At 65.3% G+C, this 20,797-nt stretch overlaps 17 non-coding genes across 17 annotated transcripts; 6 read left to right on the forward strand and 11 right to left on the reverse strand.

Annotated features, from left to right (window-relative positions):
• Window positions 1-1,440: 1,440 nt before the first annotated feature.
• Window positions 1,441-1,512, reverse strand: Trnae-cuc (transfer RNA glutamic acid (anticodon CUC)). Its single transcript has one exon. It is a non-coding gene; the product is annotated as a tRNA-Glu (tRNA).
• Window positions 1,513-1,835: 323 nt separating this feature from the next.
• Window positions 1,836-1,907, reverse strand: Trnag-ucc (transfer RNA glycine (anticodon UCC)). The gene has a single exon. It is a non-coding gene; the product is annotated as a tRNA-Gly (tRNA).
• Window positions 1,908-2,442: 535 nt separating this feature from the next.
• Trnad-guc (transfer RNA aspartic acid (anticodon GUC)) lies at window positions 2,443-2,514 on the reverse strand. Its single transcript has one exon. It is a non-coding gene; the product is annotated as a tRNA-Asp (tRNA).
• Window positions 2,515-2,974: 460 nt separating this feature from the next.
• Window positions 2,975-3,057, forward strand: Trnal-cag (transfer RNA leucine (anticodon CAG)). The gene has a single exon. It is a non-coding gene; the product is annotated as a tRNA-Leu (tRNA).
• A 1,028-nt stretch (window positions 3,058-4,085) lies between these two features.
• Trnag-gcc (transfer RNA glycine (anticodon GCC)) lies at window positions 4,086-4,156 on the forward strand. The gene has a single exon. It is a non-coding gene; the product is annotated as a tRNA-Gly (tRNA).
• Window positions 4,157-7,632: 3,476 nt separating this feature from the next.
• Window positions 7,633-7,704, reverse strand: Trnae-cuc (transfer RNA glutamic acid (anticodon CUC)). Its single transcript has one exon. It is a non-coding gene; the product is annotated as a tRNA-Glu (tRNA).
• A 323-nt stretch (window positions 7,705-8,027) lies between these two features.
• Window positions 8,028-8,099, reverse strand: Trnag-ucc (transfer RNA glycine (anticodon UCC)). Its single transcript has one exon. It is a non-coding gene; the product is annotated as a tRNA-Gly (tRNA).
• A 535-nt stretch (window positions 8,100-8,634) lies between these two features.
• On the reverse strand, window positions 8,635-8,706 carry Trnad-guc (transfer RNA aspartic acid (anticodon GUC)). The gene has a single exon. It is a non-coding gene; the product is annotated as a tRNA-Asp (tRNA).
• Window positions 8,707-9,166: 460 nt separating this feature from the next.
• On the forward strand, window positions 9,167-9,249 carry Trnal-cag (transfer RNA leucine (anticodon CAG)). Its single transcript has one exon. It is a non-coding gene; the product is annotated as a tRNA-Leu (tRNA).
• Window positions 9,250-10,277: 1,028 nt separating this feature from the next.
• Window positions 10,278-10,348, forward strand: Trnag-gcc (transfer RNA glycine (anticodon GCC)). Its single transcript has one exon. It is a non-coding gene; the product is annotated as a tRNA-Gly (tRNA).
• Window positions 10,349-13,824: 3,476 nt separating this feature from the next.
• On the reverse strand, window positions 13,825-13,896 carry Trnae-cuc (transfer RNA glutamic acid (anticodon CUC)). Its single transcript has one exon. It is a non-coding gene; the product is annotated as a tRNA-Glu (tRNA).
• Window positions 13,897-14,219: 323 nt separating this feature from the next.
• Window positions 14,220-14,291, reverse strand: Trnag-ucc (transfer RNA glycine (anticodon UCC)). The gene has a single exon. It is a non-coding gene; the product is annotated as a tRNA-Gly (tRNA).
• Window positions 14,292-14,826: 535 nt separating this feature from the next.
• Window positions 14,827-14,898, reverse strand: Trnad-guc (transfer RNA aspartic acid (anticodon GUC)). The gene has a single exon. It is a non-coding gene; the product is annotated as a tRNA-Asp (tRNA).
• Window positions 14,899-15,358: 460 nt separating this feature from the next.
• Trnal-cag (transfer RNA leucine (anticodon CAG)) lies at window positions 15,359-15,441 on the forward strand. The gene has a single exon. It is a non-coding gene; the product is annotated as a tRNA-Leu (tRNA).
• Window positions 15,442-16,469: 1,028 nt separating this feature from the next.
• Trnag-gcc (transfer RNA glycine (anticodon GCC)) lies at window positions 16,470-16,540 on the forward strand. The gene has a single exon. It is a non-coding gene; the product is annotated as a tRNA-Gly (tRNA).
• A 3,476-nt stretch (window positions 16,541-20,016) lies between these two features.
• Window positions 20,017-20,088, reverse strand: Trnae-cuc (transfer RNA glutamic acid (anticodon CUC)). Its single transcript has one exon. It is a non-coding gene; the product is annotated as a tRNA-Glu (tRNA).
• Window positions 20,089-20,410: 322 nt separating this feature from the next.
• On the reverse strand, window positions 20,411-20,482 carry Trnag-ucc (transfer RNA glycine (anticodon UCC)). Its single transcript has one exon. It is a non-coding gene; the product is annotated as a tRNA-Gly (tRNA).
• Window positions 20,483-20,797: the final 315 nt, after the last annotated feature.

A 20,797-nucleotide genomic window follows, 5' to 3' on the forward strand; every position in this document is an offset into this window, starting at 1 on the left:
TAGGCGCTGTGTAGATGGACATTCTCCATTTGTCCCTGGCCATCTGGGGATAGGATTCCGAGCCTAGGTATTGCCAGCCAATGTCCCCCCACCCTCGTGGCCCACTCCCGCTCGGGTCAGCTTGGCCCTTGGCTGTGTCACCACCAATTTCTTCATCGCCCGGCTTCTGCTACCGCCAAACGCCCACCCGGTGGTCTAGCTCCCCACACGTCTCCACACACCTCCGCCTCCCTGGCTCAGGCTCCGCTAGCGCCGACGGCCTTCCCCCCCACACACCCCCACCGGCACCCCCTTCAAAGCCGCTGTCACACACAGGTGGAGCCCTTGACCGAGCAGTGTCGTGGGACAGTCCTGGCCCCTTAGAGGCCCCCACTACTGAGTGGATGGGTGGCTGGGTTGGCAGGGTGGTTGAGCGAATGAGTGGGTGGCTAGGTGGGAGGGTGAGAGAAGCAGTGAAGCAGTGAAGGAGTGGGTGGCTGATTGGGAAAGTGAGCGGGCGGGTTAGAGGAGTTCATGAGGGAGGAAGCAGCCAGTGAGAGAATGGGCGATGGGGCGATGGGGCGAGGGGTGAGGGAGCGAAGGAGCCAGTCTGGCGTTGCCAGCCGTGTGGTATTCCAATCACGAAATCCACGTGGAGTTTCCTTTCACAAAACAGCAAGAGTTTCTGTAGGAGGCAGCCGAGCACGAGGAACCGGGAGGGCCCGAGTCTCCAACTCACCTCTCCGTGCATTGGATTTTGAGGCTCTCTATCTATGGGCTGAGGCCAGGGGGAAGGTGACTGAAGTCTCAGGAAGAGCAGGTGAAGCGGATGAAGGGCACGGTGTTTCTTGAGGCATGAAGAGCAAGGAACCGCTCTGGTTTTCCCTCAGTTCTCAGCACCTTGTGCGTGCGTGGGTGCTTGTGCCTTCTGTGTGAAAGGAGAGGGGACGGCAGGGGAGGGGAAGGGAGGGGAGGGGACTGGGGGGACAGCGGAGGGGAGGGGAAGGGAGAGGCGGGAAGCTGTAGCGAGAGGAGTGAGGAACCAGCGATCGTCCTGCATTGGTGGGTGGGTGCTGTTGGCCGCTGGTGATGGTAGTGGTGGTAGTGGTGGTGGCGATGGGGGTGGTGGTGACGGCGATGGGGGTGGTGGTGGAGGGTGGTGGGTCCGCTGGCAGCCAGAGGAGTAGAGAGGCTGACCTGGCCTGTGTGCGTGGGGCTGCGAGGGCCCTTGGGTGAGCCTAGGGCAAGGAAGAGGGGACACGCTGAAGGGTGAAGATGGGTGGAGGGCGGGCGAGCGGGCCAGCCAGGAGAAAAGGAAGCGCTGACGGACAAGGGCTGGGCGGGAAGTCCCGTCTCATTGGGGCGTAGGTGGACCGGGCGGGCCTGTTGGCCAAAAGGGGAGGTGTGGTGCGAAGACGAAGCCGACGTCGGTGGTGGACGGCGGAGAAGAAGAAGAAAGGCTTCCCTGACCGGGAATCGAACCCGGGCCGCGGCGGTGAGAGCGCCGAATCCTAACCACTAGACCACCAGGGAACGTCGGCCTGCGTGCCCCGCGCTCCCGCCCTGGAGCCAGCGCCTCCTCTCGAGCTGGCAGCTGGCAGCTGGCAGCTTGGCGCCTGGCGCCTGGCACCTGCACCGCCGGCTGGGCTTCACTTGCTAACCAAATCCCGCCAGCCCACCCGGCGCCCCTGGCAACCCGACCGCCCTCAGCCTTAGCAGCTCCCCTCCTGCTCGGGGCACCCTCAAAACATCGCCGCGCCTCCTTCTGCCACACACCCTCCCGCGCCTGCAAGCACAGCTGCGTGCCAGCCCGGCCGCCCTCTGCGGCCCCGGGCCTCGGCAAAAGGTCAGCCCGCTGCGTTGGCCGGGAATCGAACCCGGGTCAACTGCTTGGAAGGCAGCTATGCTCACCACTATACCACCAACGCCGCACGGCCCGGCCAGCGCCCACAGGCCGGCGGGGACTGCCACGAGCGAGCGCCGCCACCACCTGACGCGGGCCTGCCCGACGCCCGCAGCTCTTGGCTGCCACGGCGCCAAAAAGCGCCAGGCCAGCCCAGAGCCCAGCAGCTCCGCTGCGCCGGCCTTCTGCTGCAGCCGTGCTGCTCCCGACTGAGCCCTCGGCTCCACGTTGCGGCGTGGGGCCAGGCGCGGGGCCCAGCGACGCCGCCGCCACGGCCCGACAGCCAGAAGGACGGTCCTCACTCACTCGGTCGCCTCCCACGCTTTCCTGCCCCTGCCGGCCTCACGGAGCCCATTCCCACAAGGACTTCGGGTGGCGCGGGCCTGGCCTGGCCTGGCCTGGCCGGGCCCAGCAGGGCGGGCAGGGCCGCTCGTCTGGGGCGACCACGTGGCAGGCCAGGTACCAGGTGGCGGTGGGCGGAGGGAGGAAGAAGGGCACGCCCCTTGAGGGCGAGAGGCTGGGTCGCAGACCTCGCGCCGGTGGCCAAAAAGGGCGGCTGCCTCCCCGTCGGGGAATCGAACCCCGGTCTCCCGCGTGACAGGCGGGGATACTCACCACTATACTAACGAGGACAGCGACGCCCGCCCCGCCCTCTGGGCGCCAGTCCGCTGTCCCGAGCCCTGGTACGCCCGGCCCTGCCCTCCCTCGTCCGCCTGCCCACCGCAAGCATCTGGCACGTGCGGGACACACGCTCACACAACAAAGCACTCTGGACAAAGGCGAGGCGAGCCGACCCGGTCCGGAGCCTGACCTCGAGCTGCACCCGGCTGCCACCCAGCCAACCCGGTGCGCCCTGCCCCGCCGCCTCCGACGCGGGCATCGAGCCACCGCGCCGGGAGGAGGGGAAGACGCGCGGACTAGCAAGCGCCGCTCGGGGAGGAGGGGAGGAGGGCGTGGCGGCCTGCACGCCGCAGCGAGCGGCAGAGACTGACTTGGCTTGCCCTCCGCCGCTTGCGCACCCACGCCGAGGAACGGTACCGGGCGTCCGCGCCGGGTCCCAGCCAGGGGAGCGGCCACGCGCCCAGGCCCGCCGTCAGGATGGCCGAGCGGTCTAAGGCGCTGCGTTCAGGTCGCAGTCTCCCCTGGAGGCGTGGGTTCGAATCCCACTCCTGACAAGCCCACCTTTTAGCCCCGGAGACGCCCACCGATGCCCTCTTCCCGGCTCGCGCCCTCTTTGCCCACTCTCCAATCTCTCGCCCCCGTGGTCGCACGCCTCCGCCCCTCCGCTCCTGGCGCCCACCCGAAAGGCTCGCGCATAAACCCCAGTGTCGCAAGCGCCGGCGCCTTCAACCCTCCGCCACAGGCCATTCGGACACGCAGAGGTGGTTTCTCTGAATCACCTCCTCGGCTCTTTCCCCAGAGGAAAAGAGCCTCTCTTTCTTTGGCCCGCAGGTGGTACGGGAGCCGGCGAGGAGGGGCAGTGGGGATTCGGGTCCACGGGACACGTCGACCATCCCACAAGACCCTCCATCCTCTGCCTACACACATACACACAACACACACACACACACACACACGCACACATCGACGCCCCCATTCCCCAGGCGCAGAGCACCCGGCAGGCCAGGCCAAACCCGCAATGATAGCCACCCCCCCCCCCACCTTCGCCCTCTACCACCCCGGGCCGGCCCATAAACTCCAAGCCCCTGCCGAGACCACCTCGGCGCCACACCTCACCCCCAGGCCCCCAGCGCCAAGCGCACCAGCGCCTTGGGTCCCCATCTCTGCGCGTCGAGGCGCTGAGCACAACAGGCGCGCTCAGCAGCGCCTGCCGCAGGTCACCTGTCCTGATTGGGATTCAGGCACGGGCCACGTTTGCGGCAGCGTGACGGGCCTGGGCGGCGGAGAAAGGGCAGACCGGGGCGAGTCCGCTTCTCCCCGCTCCCACCCCCGGCCCCTCCCCAGCGCGCGACACTTCTGCCTTCCCGCACACACCCGCTGCCACCGCCACCGCCGCCACGACCACCACGATCCAGCAGCCTCTCCTTCTGGTTGCTCCTTTGCTCCCTGCGCCATCGGGCCCCTGGTGCACGCGCCAGGCGAACAGTGTGTGGCTCAGCTCGCCTCCGACCGGGGACCAGTGTCCCGCGGGACAACTGGTGAGCGCCGGCTGTGACTGCGTCGGATGGCGGCCGCCGCCGGTGCATGGGTGGTTCAGTGGTAGAATTCTCGCCTGCCACGCGGGAGGCCCGGGTTCGATTCCCGGCCCATGCAGCGCCTGGTCCCCTTTTGGTCCTCCAGACCCAGCGCCTAAGCAGAGCGCAGCCTCCTTCCGCTCCAGCTGCACCCCCCTGGCCTGCACCTGCACCAGCACCTACGCACCTGCCCCGCTCGCTTGCTCGCTTGCGTCTGCGCTCGCCTCACACGCGACTCACCCAACTGGGTCCCACCCGCCGGCCCCTTGCAAGACAGTTCCCTCACCCCTGGCGCCTCTCACACCTGCCTCCTCATCCCTTGCATCTCTCTCGCTCGCTCTCCCTCGCCCTTCTGTCACCAGCAATCTATTCTGCGTCCAGGCGTCCCCAACCGCAATGCATCCTTGCACTCACTCGCCCTGTCCCTTGGCCTTTCTTCACCCTGAAAGTTAAGCCCATGGCTCCCAAACCTCTAGACAGGAAGTCTTCTCTCCTAACAGTCACACGCCGTGTGTCTCCTACACGGTCACGCAGTCATCCAAGCACACCAGGGACCTCAAAGTACCTCCACTAACATCATCGCATATGCACACTCTATGTTCTCTAGGCTGTGCTTACCCACGACAAGTCTTCTCATCCCTCCGAACCACCTTAACCGCCCCTCACGCCCTACAACCCACAACTTTGCTCAAGGATTCTGACCTGCATCTGTCCCTTGGGTCTCTTTTAATCTAGGCCCCCAAACACATACCTGACAAGCCCATGTGTGGCCTCCCAGGGAATTATTCACGATTCTGGTCCACTTGCCCTTCCTACCTCCTTCTCACATCACCTGGATATTCTCTCGCTCTCTCCTCTCTTTCTCTCCCTTTGTCTGTCTGTGTATGTCTTCTCTTTCTCTGTGTCTATCTCTGTCTCATCTGTCTCATCTGTCTCTCTCCTCTTTCTTTCACCCTCTCTCTCCCTTTGTCCGTCTCTCTTTCTGGCTCTCGTTCTAGCTGTCTTTGTCTGTGTGTCCCTGTCTGTCTGTCTGTCTGTCTGGTAATGTCTTCTTTCTCTGGGTCTATCTTTCTCCCTCTACTCTCTCTGTCTCTCATCTCTCTTTCACTCTGTCTCCCTGTCTCTACAACTCTCCCTGTGCACTGTCTGGCACCCTGGAGTACTTCCCGACTCACCCCAGAGCCACTCGTTATTCTGGTCGCCTCCAGACCATCTGGCCCGGGGGGTCACCGGGTACCTCTCTGACCACAAGGGGTTGGATCTTCCTTCCACCGGTCGCCAATCGGATGTTCCTTTCCGCCTCCAGACTCGCCCTCCCGGCAGGCCCGCTGCCCCTACCCAGGCCCTGGGCTCCCCACCCAGCCGCCAGGCATCCCTCGCCATGCCCCTGTCTCCCAGGTCCTCAGTTGACAACGTCTGACCGCTGGAGCTCCCCTGACCTGGCCTCCCAGGGCTCCTGGGATCTCGAGCCAGCCCCTCGTCCACAGTGGAAGCGGAGGACAGCGCCATCCTCGGGCGAGTCGCTCCCACGCTCCCATCCATGGGGTGGTCCTCAGAATCTCTGCCCGACTGCCAGCGGGGCTCTCAGCCCTGCCCGCCCATCATGCTCGCACCTGGGCGCACTCTCCCGCACACACACACACAAACACACACACACACACACACACACACACACACACACACACACACACACCTCTTCTAGCCACCATCCAAGCCCGGGCGCCATGTGTCCTTCTGTCCTCTTTCTGCTGTCACGACCTTTGTCCCGGCCTGCGCGGTGTCCCGCCCGGGACGACGGTTCCCGTTCATCCACCCAAGACCCACGGGCAAGAAAACTGCCCTGGCCGCCGGTCGGGGTGTGTATCGCCATAGGGAATCCTCTCCGGGCGCGGCCGCGGCGCCTTGACCTCGCCCTAGTCCCGCCCACAGCACACTATGGGTCCTTGACTGGACGTCAGCGGTCATCTTCGCTGTCAACAAACTTTGGGCAGCCAGCCGACTGAGCTGTGCGGTTGACTTTGGGGAGCAGTCACAGAGCAAGCCGGACAGAGGGATGAAGAGCCGGGTGGCCCTGTGGTGAGGCGGCAGTGGGGAACTACTCCAACACATCCAATCTAGGCGCTGTGTAGATGGACATTCTCCATTTGTCCCTGGCCATCTGGGGATAGGATTCCGAGCCTAGGTATTGCCAGCCAATGTCCCCCCACCCTCGTGGCCCACTCCCGCTCGGGTCAGCTTGGCCCTTGGCTGTGTCACCACCAATTTCTTCATCGCCCGGCTTCTGCTACCGCCAAACGCCCACCCGGTGGTCTAGCTCCCCACACGTCTCCACACACCTCCGCCTCCCTGGCTCAGGCTCCGCTAGCGCCGACGGCCTTCCCCCCCACACACCCCCACCGGCACCCCCTTCAAAGCCGCTGTCACACACAGGTGGAGCCCTTGACCGAGCAGTGTCGTGGGACAGTCCTGGCCCCTTAGAGGCCCCCACTACTGAGTGGATGGGTGGCTGGGTTGGCAGGGTGGTTGAGCGAATGAGTGGGTGGCTAGGTGGGAGGGTGAGAGAAGCAGTGAAGCAGTGAAGGAGTGGGTGGCTGATTGGGAAAGTGAGCGGGCGGGTTAGAGGAGTTCATGAGGGAGGAAGCAGCCAGTGAGAGAATGGGCGATGGGGCGATGGGGCGAGGGGTGAGGGAGCGAAGGAGCCAGTCTGGCGTTGCCAGCCGTGTGGTATTCCAATCACGAAATCCACGTGGAGTTTCCTTTCACAAAACAGCAAGAGTTTCTGTAGGAGGCAGCCGAGCACGAGGAACCGGGAGGGCCCGAGTCTCCAACTCACCTCTCCGTGCATTGGATTTTGAGGCTCTCTATCTATGGGCTGAGGCCAGGGGGAAGGTGACTGAAGTCTCAGGAAGAGCAGGTGAAGCGGATGAAGGGCACGGTGTTTCTTGAGGCATGAAGAGCAAGGAACCGCTCTGGTTTTCCCTCAGTTCTCAGCACCTTGTGCGTGCGTGGGTGCTTGTGCCTTCTGTGTGAAAGGAGAGGGGACGGCAGGGGAGGGGAAGGGAGGGGAGGGGACTGGGGGGACAGCGGAGGGGAGGGGAAGGGAGAGGCGGGAAGCTGTAGCGAGAGGAGTGAGGAACCAGCGATCGTCCTGCATTGGTGGGTGGGTGCTGTTGGCCGCTGGTGATGGTAGTGGTGGTAGTGGTGGTGGCGATGGGGGTGGTGGTGACGGCGATGGGGGTGGTGGTGGAGGGTGGTGGGTCCGCTGGCAGCCAGAGGAGTAGAGAGGCTGACCTGGCCTGTGTGCGTGGGGCTGCGAGGGCCCTTGGGTGAGCCTAGGGCAAGGAAGAGGGGACACGCTGAAGGGTGAAGATGGGTGGAGGGCGGGCGAGCGGGCCAGCCAGGAGAAAAGGAAGCGCTGACGGACAAGGGCTGGGCGGGAAGTCCCGTCTCATTGGGGCGTAGGTGGACCGGGCGGGCCTGTTGGCCAAAAGGGGAGGTGTGGTGCGAAGACGAAGCCGACGTCGGTGGTGGACGGCGGAGAAGAAGAAGAAAGGCTTCCCTGACCGGGAATCGAACCCGGGCCGCGGCGGTGAGAGCGCCGAATCCTAACCACTAGACCACCAGGGAGCGTCGGCCTGCGTGCCCCGCGCTCCCGCCCTGGAGCCAGCGCCTCCTCTCGAGCTGGCAGCTGGCAGCTGGCAGCTTGGCGCCTGGCGCCTGGCACCTGCACCGCCGGCTGGGCTTCACTTGCTAACCAAATCCCGCCAGCCCACCCGGCGCCCCTGGCAACCCGACCGCCCTCAGCCTTAGCAGCTCCCCTCCTGCTCGGGGCACCCTCAAAACATCGCCGCGCCTCCTTCTGCCACACACCCTCCCGCGCCTGCAAGCACAGCTGCGTGCCAGCCCGGCCGCCCTCTGCGGCCCCGGGCCTCGGCAAAAGGTCAGCCCGCTGCGTTGGCCGGGAATCGAACCCGGGTCAACTGCTTGGAAGGCAGCTATGCTCACCACTATACCACCAACGCCGCACGGCCCGGCCAGCGCCCACAGGCCGGCGGGGACTGCCACGAGCGAGCGCCGCCACCACCTGACGCGGGCCTGCCCGACGCCCGCAGCTCTTGGCTGCCACGGCGCCAAAAAGCGCCAGGCCAGCCCAGAGCCCAGCAGCTCCGCTGCGCCGGCCTTCTGCTGCAGCCGTGCTGCTCCCGACTGAGCCCTCGGCTCCACGTTGCGGCGTGGGGCCAGGCGCGGGGCCCAGCGACGCCACCGCCACGGCCCGACAGCCAGAAGGACGGTCCTCACTCACTCGGTCGCCTCCCACGCTTTCCTGCCCCTGCCGGCCTCACGGAGCCCATTCCCACAAGGACTTCGGGTGGCGCGGGCCTGGCCTGGCCTGGCCTGGCCGGGCCCAGCAGGGCGGGCAGGGCCGCTCGTCTGGGGCGACCACGTGGCAGGCCAGGTACCAGGTGGCGGTGGGCGGAGGGAGGAAGAAGGGCACGCCCCTTGAGGGCGAGAGGCTGGGTCGCAGACCTCGCGCCGGTGGCCAAAAAGGGCGGCTGCCTCCCCGTCGGGGAATCGAACCCCGGTCTCCCGCGTGACAGGCGGGGATACTCACCACTATACTAACGAGGACAGCGACGCCCGCCCCGCCCTCTGGGCGCCAGTCCGCTGTCCCGAGCCCTGGTACGCCCGGCCCTGCCCTCCCTCGTCCGCCTGCCCACCGCAAGCATCTGGCACGTGCGGGACACACGCTCACACAACAAAGCACTCTGGACAAAGGCGAGGCGAGCCGACCCGGTCCGGAGCCTGACCTCGAGCTGCACCCGGCTGCCACCCAGCCAACCCGGTGCGCCCTGCCCCGCCGCCTCCGACGCGGGCATCGAGCCACCGCGCCGGGAGGAGGGGAAGACGCGCGGACTAGCAAGCGCCGCTCGGGGAGGAGGGGAGGAGGGCGTGGCGGCCTGCACGCCGCAGCGAGCGGCAGAGACTGACTTGGCTTGCCCTCCGCCGCTTGCGCACCCACGCCGAGGAACGGTACCGGGCGTCCGCGCCGGGTCCCAGCCAGGGGAGCGGCCACGCGCCCAGGCCCGCCGTCAGGATGGCCGAGCGGTCTAAGGCGCTGCGTTCAGGTCGCAGTCTCCCCTGGAGGCGTGGGTTCGAATCCCACTCCTGACAAGCCCACCTTTTAGCCCCGGAGACGCCCACCGATGCCCTCTTCCCGGCTCGCGCCCTCTTTGCCCACTCTCCAATCTCTCGCCCCCGTGGTCGCACGCCTCCGCCCCTCCGCTCCTGGCGCCCACCCGAAAGGCTCGCGCATAAACCCCAGTGTCGCAAGCGCCGGCGCCTTCAACCCTCCGCCACAGGCCATTCGGACACGCAGAGGTGGTTTCTCTGAATCACCTCCTCGGCTCTTTCCCCAGAGGAAAAGAGCCTCTCTTTCTTTGGCCCGCAGGTGGTACGGGAGCCGGCGAGGAGGGGCAGTGGGGATTCGGGTCCACGGGACACGTCGACCATCCCACAAGACCCTCCATCCTCTGCCTACACACATACACACAACACACACACACACACACACACGCACACATCGACGCCCCCATTCCCCAGGCGCAGAGCACCCGGCAGGCCAGGCCAAACCCGCAATGATAGCCACCCCCCCCCCCACCTTCGCCCTCTACCACCCCGGGCCGGCCCATAAACTCCAAGCCCCTGCCGAGACCACCTCGGCGCCACACCTCACCCCCAGGCCCCCAGCGCCAAGCGCACCAGCGCCTTGGGTCCCCATCTCTGCGCGTCGAGGCGCTGAGCACAACAGGCGCGCTCAGCAGCGCCTGCCGCAGGTCACCTGTCCTGATTGGGATTCAGGCACGGGCCACGTTTGCGGCAGCGTGACGGGCCTGGGCGGCGGAGAAAGGGCAGACCGGGGCGAGTCCGCTTCTCCCCGCTCCCACCCCCGGCCCCTCCCCAGCGCGCGACACTTCTGCCTTCCCGCACACACCCGCTGCCACCGCCACCGCCGCCACGACCACCACGATCCAGCAGCCTCTCCTTCTGGTTGCTCCTTTGCTCCCTGCGCCATCGGGCCCCTGGTGCACGCGCCAGGCGAACAGTGTGTGGCTCAGCTCGCCTCCGACCGGGGACCAGTGTCCCGCGGGACAACTGGTGAGCGCCGGCTGTGACTGCGTCGGATGGCGGCCGCCGCCGGTGCATGGGTGGTTCAGTGGTAGAATTCTCGCCTGCCACGCGGGAGGCCCGGGTTCGATTCCCGGCCCATGCAGCGCCTGGTCCCCTTTTGGTCCTCCAGACCCAGCGCCTAAGCAGAGCGCAGCCTCCTTCCGCTCCAGCTGCACCCCCCTGGCCTGCACCTGCACCAGCACCTACGCACCTGCCCCGCTCGCTTGCTCGCTTGCGTCTGCGCTCGCCTCACACGCGACTCACCCAACTGGGTCCCACCCGCCGGCCCCTTGCAAGACAGTTCCCTCACCCCTGGCGCCTCTCACACCTGCCTCCTCATCCCTTGCATCTCTCTCGCTCGCTCTCCCTCGCCCTTCTGTCACCAGCAATCTATTCTGCGTCCAGGCGTCCCCAACCGCAATGCATCCTTGCACTCACTCGCCCTGTCCCTTGGCCTTTCTTCACCCTGAAAGTTAAGCCCATGGCTCCCAAACCTCTAGACAGGAAGTCTTCTCTCCTAACAGTCACACGCCGTGTGTCTCCTACACGGTCACGCAGTCATCCAAGCACACCAGGGACCTCAAAGTACCTCCACTAACATCATCGCATATGCACACTCTATGTTCTCTAGGCTGTGCTTACCCACGACAAGTCTTCTCATCCCTCCGAACCACCTTAACCGCCCCTCACGCCCTACAACCCACAACTTTGCTCAAGGATTCTGACCTGCATCTGTCCCTTGGGTCTCTTTTAATCTAGGCCCCCAAACACATACCTGACAAGCCCATGTGTGGCCTCCCAGGGAATTATTCACGATTCTGGTCCACTTGCCCTTCCTACCTCCTTCTCACATCACCTGGATATTCTCTCGCTCTCTCCTCTCTTTCTCTCCCTTTGTCTGTCTGTGTATGTCTTCTCTTTCTCTGTGTCTATCTCTGTCTCATCTGTCTCATCTGTCTCTCTCCTCTTTCTTTCACCCTCTCTCTCCCTTTGTCCGTCTCTCTTTCTGGCTCTCGTTCTAGCTGTCTTTGTCTGTGTGTCCCTGTCTGTCTGTCTGTCTGTCTGGTAATGTCTTCTTTCTCTGGGTCTATCTTTCTCCCTCTACTCTCTCTGTCTCTCATCTCTCTTTCACTCTGTCTCCCTGTCTCTACAACTCTCCCTGTGCACTGTCTGGCACCCTGGAGTACTTCCCGACTCACCCCAGAGCCACTCGTTATTCTGGTCGCCTCCAGACCATCTGGCCCGGGGGGTCACCGGGTACCTCTCTGACCACAAGGGGTTGGATCTTCCTTCCACCGGTCGCCAATCGGATGTTCCTTTCCGCCTCCAGACTCGCCCTCCCGGCAGGCCCGCTGCCCCTACCCAGGCCCTGGGCTCCCCACCCAGCCGCCAGGCATCCCTCGCCATGCCCCTGTCTCCCAGGTCCTCAGTTGACAACGTCTGACCGCTGGAGCTCCCCTGACCTGGCCTCCCAGGGCTCCTGGGATCTCGAGCCAGCCCCTCGTCCACAGTGGAAGCGGAGGACAGCGCCATCCTCGGGCGAGTCGCTCCCACGCTCCCATCCATGGGGTGGTCCTCAGAATCTCTGCCCGACTGCCAGCGGGGCTCTCAGCCCTGCCCGCCCATCATGCTCGCACCTGGGCGCACTCTCCCGCACACACACACACAAACACACACACACACACACACACACACACACACACACACACACACACACCTCTTCTAGCCACCATCCAAGCCCGGGCGCCATGTGTCCTTCTGTCCTCTTTCTGCTGTCACGACCTTTGTCCCGGCCTGCGCGGTGTCCCGCCCGGGACGACGGTTCCCGTTCATCCACCCAAGACCCACGGGCAAGAAAACTGCCCTGGCCGCCGGTCGGGGTGTGTATCGCCATAGGGAATCCTCTCCGGGCGCGGCCGCGGCGCCTTGACCTCGCCCTAGTCCCGCCCACAGCACACTATGGGTCCTTGACTGGACGTCAGCGGTCATCTTCGCTGTCAACAAACTTTGGGCAGCCAGCCGACTGAGCTGTGCGGTTGACTTTGGGGAGCAGTCACAGAGCAAGCCGGACAGAGGGATGAAGAGCCGGGTGGCCCTGTGGTGAGGCGGCAGTGGGGAACTACTCCAACACATCCAATCTAGGCGCTGTGTAGATGGACATTCTCCATTTGTCCCTGGCCATCTGGGGATAGGATTCCGAGCCTAGGTATTGCCAGCCAATGTCCCCCCACCCTCGTGGCCCACTCCCGCTCGGGTCAGCTTGGCCCTTGGCTGTGTCACCACCAATTTCTTCATCGCCCGGCTTCTGCTACCGCCAAACGCCCACCCGGTGGTCTAGCTCCCCACACGTCTCCACACACCTCCGCCTCCCTGGCTCAGGCTCCGCTAGCGCCGACGGCCTTCCCCCCCACACACCCCCACCGGCACCCCCTTCAAAGCCGCTGTCACACACAGGTGGAGCCCTTGACCGAGCAGTGTCGTGGGACAGTCCTGGCCCCTTAGAGGCCCCCACTACTGAGTGGATGGGTGGCTGGGTTGGCAGGGTGGTTGAGCGAATGAGTGGGTGGCTAGGTGGGAGGGTGAGAGAAGCAGTGAAGCAGTGAAGGAGTGGGTGGCTGATTGGGAAAGTGAGCGGGCGGGTTAGAGGAGTTCATGAGGGAGGAAGCAGCCAGTGAGAGAATGGGCGATGGGGCGATGGGGCGAGGGGTGAGGGAGCGAAGGAGCCAGTCTGGCGTTGCCAGCCGTGTGGTATTCCAATCACGAAATCCACGTGGAGTTTCCTTTCACAAAACAGCAAGAGTTTCTGTAGGAGGCAGCCGAGCACGAGGAACCGGGAGGGCCCGAGTCTCCAACTCACCTCTCCATGCATTGGATTTTGAGGCTCTCTATCTATGGGCTGAGGCCAGGGGGAAGGTGACTGAAGTCTCAGGAAGAGCAGGTGAAGCGGATGAAGGGCACGGTGTTTCTTGAGGCATGAAGAGCAAGGAACCGCTCTGGTTTTCCCTCAGTTCTCAGCACCTTGTGCGTGCGTGGGTGCTTGTGCCTTCTGTGTGAAAGGAGAGGGGACGGCAGGGGAGGGGAAGGGAGGGGAGGGGACTGGGGGGACAGCGGAGGGGAGGGGAAGGGAGAGGCGGGAAGCTGTAGCGAGAGGAGTGAGGAACCAGCGATCGTCCTGCATTGGTGGGTGGGTGCTGTTGGCCGCTGGTGATGGTAGTGGTGGTAGTGGTGGTGGCGATGGGGGTGGTGGTGACGGCGATGGGGGTGGTGGTGGAGGGTGGTGGGTCCGCTGGCAGCCAGAGGAGTAGAGAGGCTGACCTGGCCTGTGTGCGTGGGGCTGCGAGGGCCCTTGGGTGAGCCTAGGGCAAGGAAGAGGGGACACGCTGAAGGGTGAAGATGGGTGGAGGGCGGGCGAGCGGGCCAGCCAGGAGAAAAGGAAGCGCTGACGGACAAGGGCTGGGCGGGAAGTCCCGTCTCATTGGGGCGTAGGTGGACCGGGCGGGCCTGTTGGCCAAAAGGGGAGGTGTGGTGCGAAGACGAAGCCGACGTCGGTGGTGGACGGCGGAGAAGAAGAAGAAAGGCTTCCCTGACCGGGAATCGAACCCGGGCCGCGGCGGTGAGAGCGCCGAATCCTAACCACTAGACCACCAGGGAGCGTCGGCCTGCGTGCCCCGCGCTCCCGCCCTGGAGCCAGCGCCTCCTCTCGAGCTGGCAGCTGGCAGCTGGCAGCTTGGCGCCTGGCGCCTGGCACCTGCACCGCCGGCTGGGCTTCACTTGCTAACCAAATCCCGCCAGCCCACCCGGCGCCCCTGGCAACCCGACCGCCCTCAGCCTTAGCAGCTCCCCTCCTGCTCGGGGCACCCTCAAAACATCGCCGCGCCTCCTTCTGCCACACACCCTCCCGCGCCTGCAAGCACAGCTGCGTGCCAGCCCGGCCGCCCTCTGCGGCCCCGGGCCTCGGCAAAAGGTCAGCCCGCTGCGTTGGCCGGGAATCGAACCCGGGTCAACTGCTTGGAAGGCAGCTATGCTCACCACTATACCACCAACGCCGCACGGCCCGGCCAGCGCCCACAGGCCGGCGGGGACTGCCACGAGCGAGCGCCGCCACCACCTGACGCGGGCCTGCCCGACGCCCGCAGCTCTTGGCTGCCACGGCGCCAAAAAGCGCCAGGCCAGCCCAGAGCCCAGCAGCTCCGCTGCGCCGGCCTTCTGCTGCAGCCGTGCTGCTCCCGACTGAGCCCTCGGCTCCACGTTGCGGCGTGGGGCCAGGCGCGGGGCCCAGCGACGCCACCGCCACGGCCCGACAGCCAGAAGGACGGTCCTCACTCACTCGGTCGCCTCCCACGCTTTCCTGCCCCTGCCGGCCTCACGGAGCCCATTCCCACAAGGACTTCGGGTGGCGCGGGCCTGGCCTGGCCTGGCCTGGCCGGGCCCAGCAGGGCGGGCAGGGCCGCTCGTCTGGGGCGACCACGTGGCAGGCCAGGTACCAGGTGGCGGTGGGCGGAGGGAGGAAGAAGGGCACGCCCCTTGAGGGCGAGAGGCTGGGTCGCAGACCTCGCGCCGGTGGCCAAAAAGGGCGGCTGCCTCCCCGTCGGGGAATCGAACCCCGGTCTCCCGCGTGACAGGCGGGGATACTCACCACTATACTAACGAGGACAGCGACGCCCGCCCCGCCCTCTGGGCGCCAGTCCGCTGTCCCGAGCCCTGGTACGCCCGGCCCTGCCCTCCCTCGTCCGCCTGCCCACCGCAAGCATCTGGCACGTGCGGGACACACGCTCACACAACAAAGCACTCTGGACAAAGGCGAGGCGAGCCGACCCGGTCCGGAGCCTGACCTCGAGCTGCACCCGGCTGCCACCCAGCCAACCCGGTGCGCCCTGCCCCGCCGCCTCCGACGCGGGCATCGAGCCACCGCGCCGGGAGGAGGGGAAGACGCGCGGACTAGCAAGCGCCGCTCGGGGAGGAGGGGAGGAGGGCGTGGCGGCCTGCACGCCGCAGCGAGCGGCAGAGACTGACTTGGCTTGCCCTCCGCCGCTTGCGCACCCACGCCGAGGAACGGTACCGGGCGTCCGCGCCGGGTCCCAGCCAGGGGAGCGGCCACGCGCCCAGGCCCGCCGTCAGGATGGCCGAGCGGTCTAAGGCGCTGCGTTCAGGTCGCAGTCTCCCCTGGAGGCGTGGGTTCGAATCCCACTCCTGACAAGCCCACCTTTTAGCCCCGGAGACGCCCACCGATGCCCTCTTCCCGGCTCGCGCCCTCTTTGCCCACTCTCCAATCTCTCGCCCCCGTGGTCGCACGCCTCCGCCCCTCCGCTCCTGGCGCCCACCCGAAAGGCTCACGCATAAACCCCAGTGTCGCAAGCGCCGGCGCCTTCAACCCTCCGCCACAGGCCATTCGGACACGCAGAGGTGGTTTCTCTGAATCACCTCCTCGGCTCTTTCCCCAGAGGAAAAGAGCCTCTCTTTCTTTGGCCCGCAGGTGGTACGGGAGCCGGCGAGGAGGGGCAGTGGGGATTCGGGTCCACGGGACACGTCGACCATCCCACAAGACCCTCCATCCTCTGCCTACACACATACACACAACACACACACACACACACACACGCACACATCGACGCCCCCATTCCCCAGGCGCAGAGCACCCGGCAGGCCAGGCCAAACCCGCAATGATAGCCACCCCCCCCCCCACCTTCGCCCTCTACCACCCCGGGCCGGCCCATAAACTCCAAGCCCCTGCCGAGACCACCTCGGCGCCACACCTCACCCCCAGGCCCCCAGCGCCAAGCGCACCAGCGCCTTGGGTCCCCATCTCTGCGCGTCGAGGCGCTGAGCACAACAGGCGCGCTCAGCAGCGCCTGCCGCAGGTCACCTGTCCTGATTGGGATTCAGGCACGGGCCACGTTTGCGGCAGCGTGACGGGCCTGGGCGGCGGAGAAAGGGCAGACCGGGGCGAGTCCGCTTCTCCCCGCTCCCACCCCCGGCCCCTCCCCAGCGCGCGACACTTCTGCCTTCCCGCACACACCCGCTGCCACCGCCACCGCCGCCACGACCACCACGATCCAGCAGCCTCTCCTTCTGGTTGCTCCTTTGCTCCCTGCGCCATCGGGCCCCTGGTGCACGCGCCAGGCGAACAGTGTGTGGCTCAGCTCGCCTCCGACCGGGGACCAGTGTCCCGCGGGACAACTGGTGAGCGCCGGCTGTGACTGCGTCGGATGGCGGCCGCCGCCGGTGCATGGGTGGTTCAGTGGTAGAATTCTCGCCTGCCACGCGGGAGGCCCGGGTTCGATTCCCGGCCCATGCAGCGCCTGGTCCCCTTTTGGTCCTCCAGACCCAGCGCCTAAGCAGAGCGCAGCCTCCTTCCGCTCCAGCTGCACCCCCCTGGCCTGCACCTGCACCAGCACCTACGCACCTGCCCCGCTCGCTTGCTCGCTTGCGTCTGCGCTCGCCTCACACGCGACTCACCCAACTGGGTCCCACCCGCCGGCCCCTTGCAAGACAGTTCCCTCACCCCTGGCGCCTCTCACACCTGCCTCCTCATCCCTTGCATCTCTCTCGCTCGCTCTCCCTCGCCCTTCTGTCACCAGCAATCTATTCTGCGTCCAGGCGTCCCCAACCGCAATGCATCCTTGCACTCACTCGCCCTGTCCCTTGGCCTTTCTTCACCCTGAAAGTTAAGCCCATGGCTCCCAAACCTCTAGACAGGAAGTCTTCTCTCCTAACAGTCACACGCCGTGTGTCTCCTACACGGTCACGCAGTCATCCAAGCACACCAGGGACCTCAAAGTACCTCCACTAACATCATCGCATATGCACACTCTATGTTCTCTAGGCTGTGCTTACCCACGACAAGTCTTCTCATCCCTCCGAACCACCTTAACCGCCCCTCACGCCCTACAACCCACAACTTTGCTCAAGGATTCTGACCTGCATCTGTCCCTTGGGTCTCTTTTAATCTAGGCCCCCAAACACATACCTGACAAGCCCATGTGTGGCCTCCCAGGGAATTATTCACGATTCTGGTCCACTTGCCCTTCCTACCTCCTTCTCACATCACCTGGATATTCTCTCGCTCTCTCCTCTCTTTCTCTCCCTTTGTCTGTCTGTGTATGTCTTCTCTTTCTCTGTGTCTATCTCTGTCTCATCTGTCTCATCTGTCTCTCTCCTCTTTCTTTCACCCTCTCTCTCCCTTTGTCCGTCTCTCTTTCTGGCTCTCGTTCTAGCTGTCTTTGTCTGTGTGTCCCTGTCTGTCTGTCTGTCTGTCTGGTAATGTCTTCTTTCTCTGGGTCTATCTTTCTCCCTCTACTCTCTCTGTCTCTCATCTCTCTTTCACTCTGTCTCCCTGTCTCTACAACTCTCCCTGTGCACTGTCTGGCACCCTGGAGTACTTCCCGACTCACCCCAGAGCCACTCGTTATTCTGGTCGCCTCCAGACCATCTGGCCCGGGGGGTCACCGGGTACCTCTCTGACCACAAGGGGTTGGATCTTCCTTCCACCGGTCGCCAATCGGATGTTCCTTTCCGCCTCCAGACTCGCCCTCCCGGCAGGCCCGCTGCCCCTACCCAGGCCCTGGGCTCCCCACCCAGCCGCCAGGCATCCCTCGCCATGCCCCTGTCTCCCAGGTCCTCAGTTGACAACGTCTGACCGCTGGAGCTCCCCTGACCTGGCCTCCCAGGGCTCCTGGGATCTCGAGCCAGCCCCTCGTCCACAGTGGAAGCGGAGGACAGCGCCATCCTCGGGCGAGTCGCTCCCACGCTCCCATCCATGGGGTGGTCCTCAGAATCTCTGCCCGACTGCCAGCGGGGCTCTCAGCCCTGCCCGCCCATCATGCTCGCACCTGGGCGCACTCTCCCGCACACACACACACAAACACACACACACACACACACACACACACACACACACACACACACACACCTCTTCTAGCCACCATCCAAGCCCGGGCGCCATGTGTCCTTCTGTCCTCTTTCTGCTGTCACGACCTTTGTCCCGGCCTGCGCGGTGTCCCGCCCGGGACGACGGTTCCCGTTCATCCACCCAAGACCCACGGGCAAGAAAACTGCCCTGGCCGCCGGTCGGGGTGTGTATCGCCATAGGGAATCCTCTCCGGGCGCGGCCGCGGCGCCTTGACCTCGCCCTAGTCCCGCCCACAGCACACTATGGGTCCTTGACTGGACGTCAGCGGTCATCTTCGCTGTCAACAAACTTTGGGCAGCCAGCCGACTGAGCTGTGCGGTTGACTTTGGGGAGCAGTCACAGAGCAAGCCGGACAGAGGGATGAAGAGCCGGGTGGCCCTGTGGTGAGGCGGCAGTGGGGAACTACTCCAACACATCCAATCTAGGCGCTGTGTAGATGGACATTCTCCATTTGTCCCTGGCCATCTGGGGATAGGATTCCGAGCCTAGGTATTGCCAGCCAATGTCCCCCCACCCTCGTGGCCCACTCCCGCTCGGGTCAGCTTGGCCCTTGGCTGTGTCACCACCAATTTCTTCATCGCCCGGCTTCTGCTACCGCCAAACGCCCACCCGGTGGTCTAGCTCCCCACACGTCTCCACACACCTCCGCCTCCCTGGCTCAGGCTCCGCTAGCGCCGACGGCCTTCCCCCCCACACACCCCCACCGGCACCCCCTTCAAAGCCGCTGTCACACACAGGTGGAGCCCTTGACCGAGCAGTGTCGTGGGACAGTCCTGGCCCCTTAGAGGCCCCCACTACTGAGTGGATGGGTGGCTGGGTTGGCAGGGTGGTTGAGCGAATGAGTGGGTGGCTAGGTGGGAGGGTGAGAGAAGCAGTGAAGCAGTGAAGGAGTGGGTGGCTGATTGGGAAAGTGAGCGGGCGGGTTAGAGGAGTTCATGAGGGAGGAAGCAGCCAGTGAGAGAATGGGCGATGGGGCGATGGGGCGAGGGGTGAGGGAGCGAAGGAGCCAGTCTGGCGTTGCCAGCCGTGTGGTATTCCAATCACGAAATCCACGTGGAGTTTCCTTTCACAAAACAGCAAGAGTTTCTGTAGGAGGCAGCCGAGCACGAGGAACCGGGAGGGCCCGAGTCTCCAACTCACCTCTCCGTGCATTGGATTTTGAGGCTCTCTATCTATGGGCTGAGGCCAGGGGGAAGGTGACTGAAGTCTCAGGAAGAGCAGGTGAAGCGGATGAAGGGCACGGTGTTTCTTGAGGCATGAAGAGCAAGGAACCGCTCTGGTTTTCCCTCAGTTCTCAGCACCTTGTGCGTGCGTGGGTGCTTGTGCCTTCTGTGTGAAAGGAGAGGGGACGGCAGGGGAGGGGAAGGGAGGGGAGGGGACTGGGGGGACAGCGGAGGGGAGGGGAAGGGAGAGGCGGGAAGCTGTAGCGAGAGGAGTGAGGAACCAGCGATCGTCCTGCATTGGTGGGTGGGTGCTGTTGGCCGCTGGTGATGGTAGTGGTGGTAGTGGTGGTGGCGATGGGGGTGGTGGTGACGGCGATGGGGGTGGTGGTGGAGGGTGGTGGGTCCGCTGGCAGCCAGAGGAGTAGAGAGGCTGACCTGGCCTGTGTGCGTGGGGCTGCGAGGGCCCTTGGGTGAGCCTAGGGCAAGGAAGAGGGGACACGCTGAAGGGTGAAGATGGGTGGAGGGCGGGCGAGCGGGCCAGCCAGGAGAAAAGGAAGCGCTGACGGACAAGGGCTGGGCGGGAAGTCCCGTCTCATTGGGGCGTAGGTGGACCGGGCGGGCCTGTTGGCCAAAAGGGGAGGTGTGGTGCGAAGACGAAGCCGACGTCGGTGGTGGACGGCGGAGAAGAAGAAGAAAGGCTTCCCTGACCGGGAATCGAACCCGGGCCGCGGCGGTGAGAGCGCCGAATCCTAACCACTAGACCACCAGGGAGCGTCGGCCTGCGTGCCCCGCGCTCCCGCCCTGGAGCCAGCGCCTCCTCTCGAGCTGGCAGCTGGCAGCTGGCAGCTTGGCGCCTGGCGCCTGGCACCTGCACCGCCGGCTGGGCTTCACTTGCTAACCAAATCCCGCCAGCCCACCCGGCGCCCCGGCAACCCGACCGCCCTCAGCCTTAGCAGCTCCCCTCCTGCTCGGGGCACCCTCAAAACATCGCCGCGCCTCCTTCTGCCACACACCCTCCCGCGCCTGCAAGCACAGCTGCGTGCCAGCCCGGCCGCCCTCTGCGGCCCCGGGCCTCGGCAAAAGGTCAGCCCGCTGCGTTGGCCGGGAATCGAACCCGGGTCAACTGCTTGGAAGGCAGCTATGCTCACCACTATACCACCAACGCCGCACGGCCCGGCCAGCGCCCACAGGCCGGCGGGGACTGCCACGAGCGAGCGCCGCCACCACCTGACGCGGGCCTGCCCGACGCCCGCAGCTCTTGGCTGCCACGGCGCCAAAAAGCGCCAGGCCAGCCCAGAGCCCAGCAGCTCCGCTGCGCCGGCCTTCTGCTGCAGCCGTGCTGCTCCCGACTGAGCCCTCGGCTCCACGTTGCGGCGTGGGGCCAGGCGCGGGGCCCAGCGACGCCGCCGCCACGGCCCGACAGCCAGAAGGACGGTCCTCACTCACTCGGTCGCCTCCCACGCTTTCCTGCCCCTGCCGG

Source organism: Castor canadensis, unplaced genomic scaffold (genome assembly GCF_047511655.1).
Source record: "Castor canadensis unplaced genomic scaffold, mCasCan1.hap1v2 HAP1_SCAFFOLD_153, whole genome shotgun sequence".
NCBI lineage: Eukaryota > Metazoa > Chordata > Mammalia > Rodentia > Castoridae > Castor > Castor canadensis.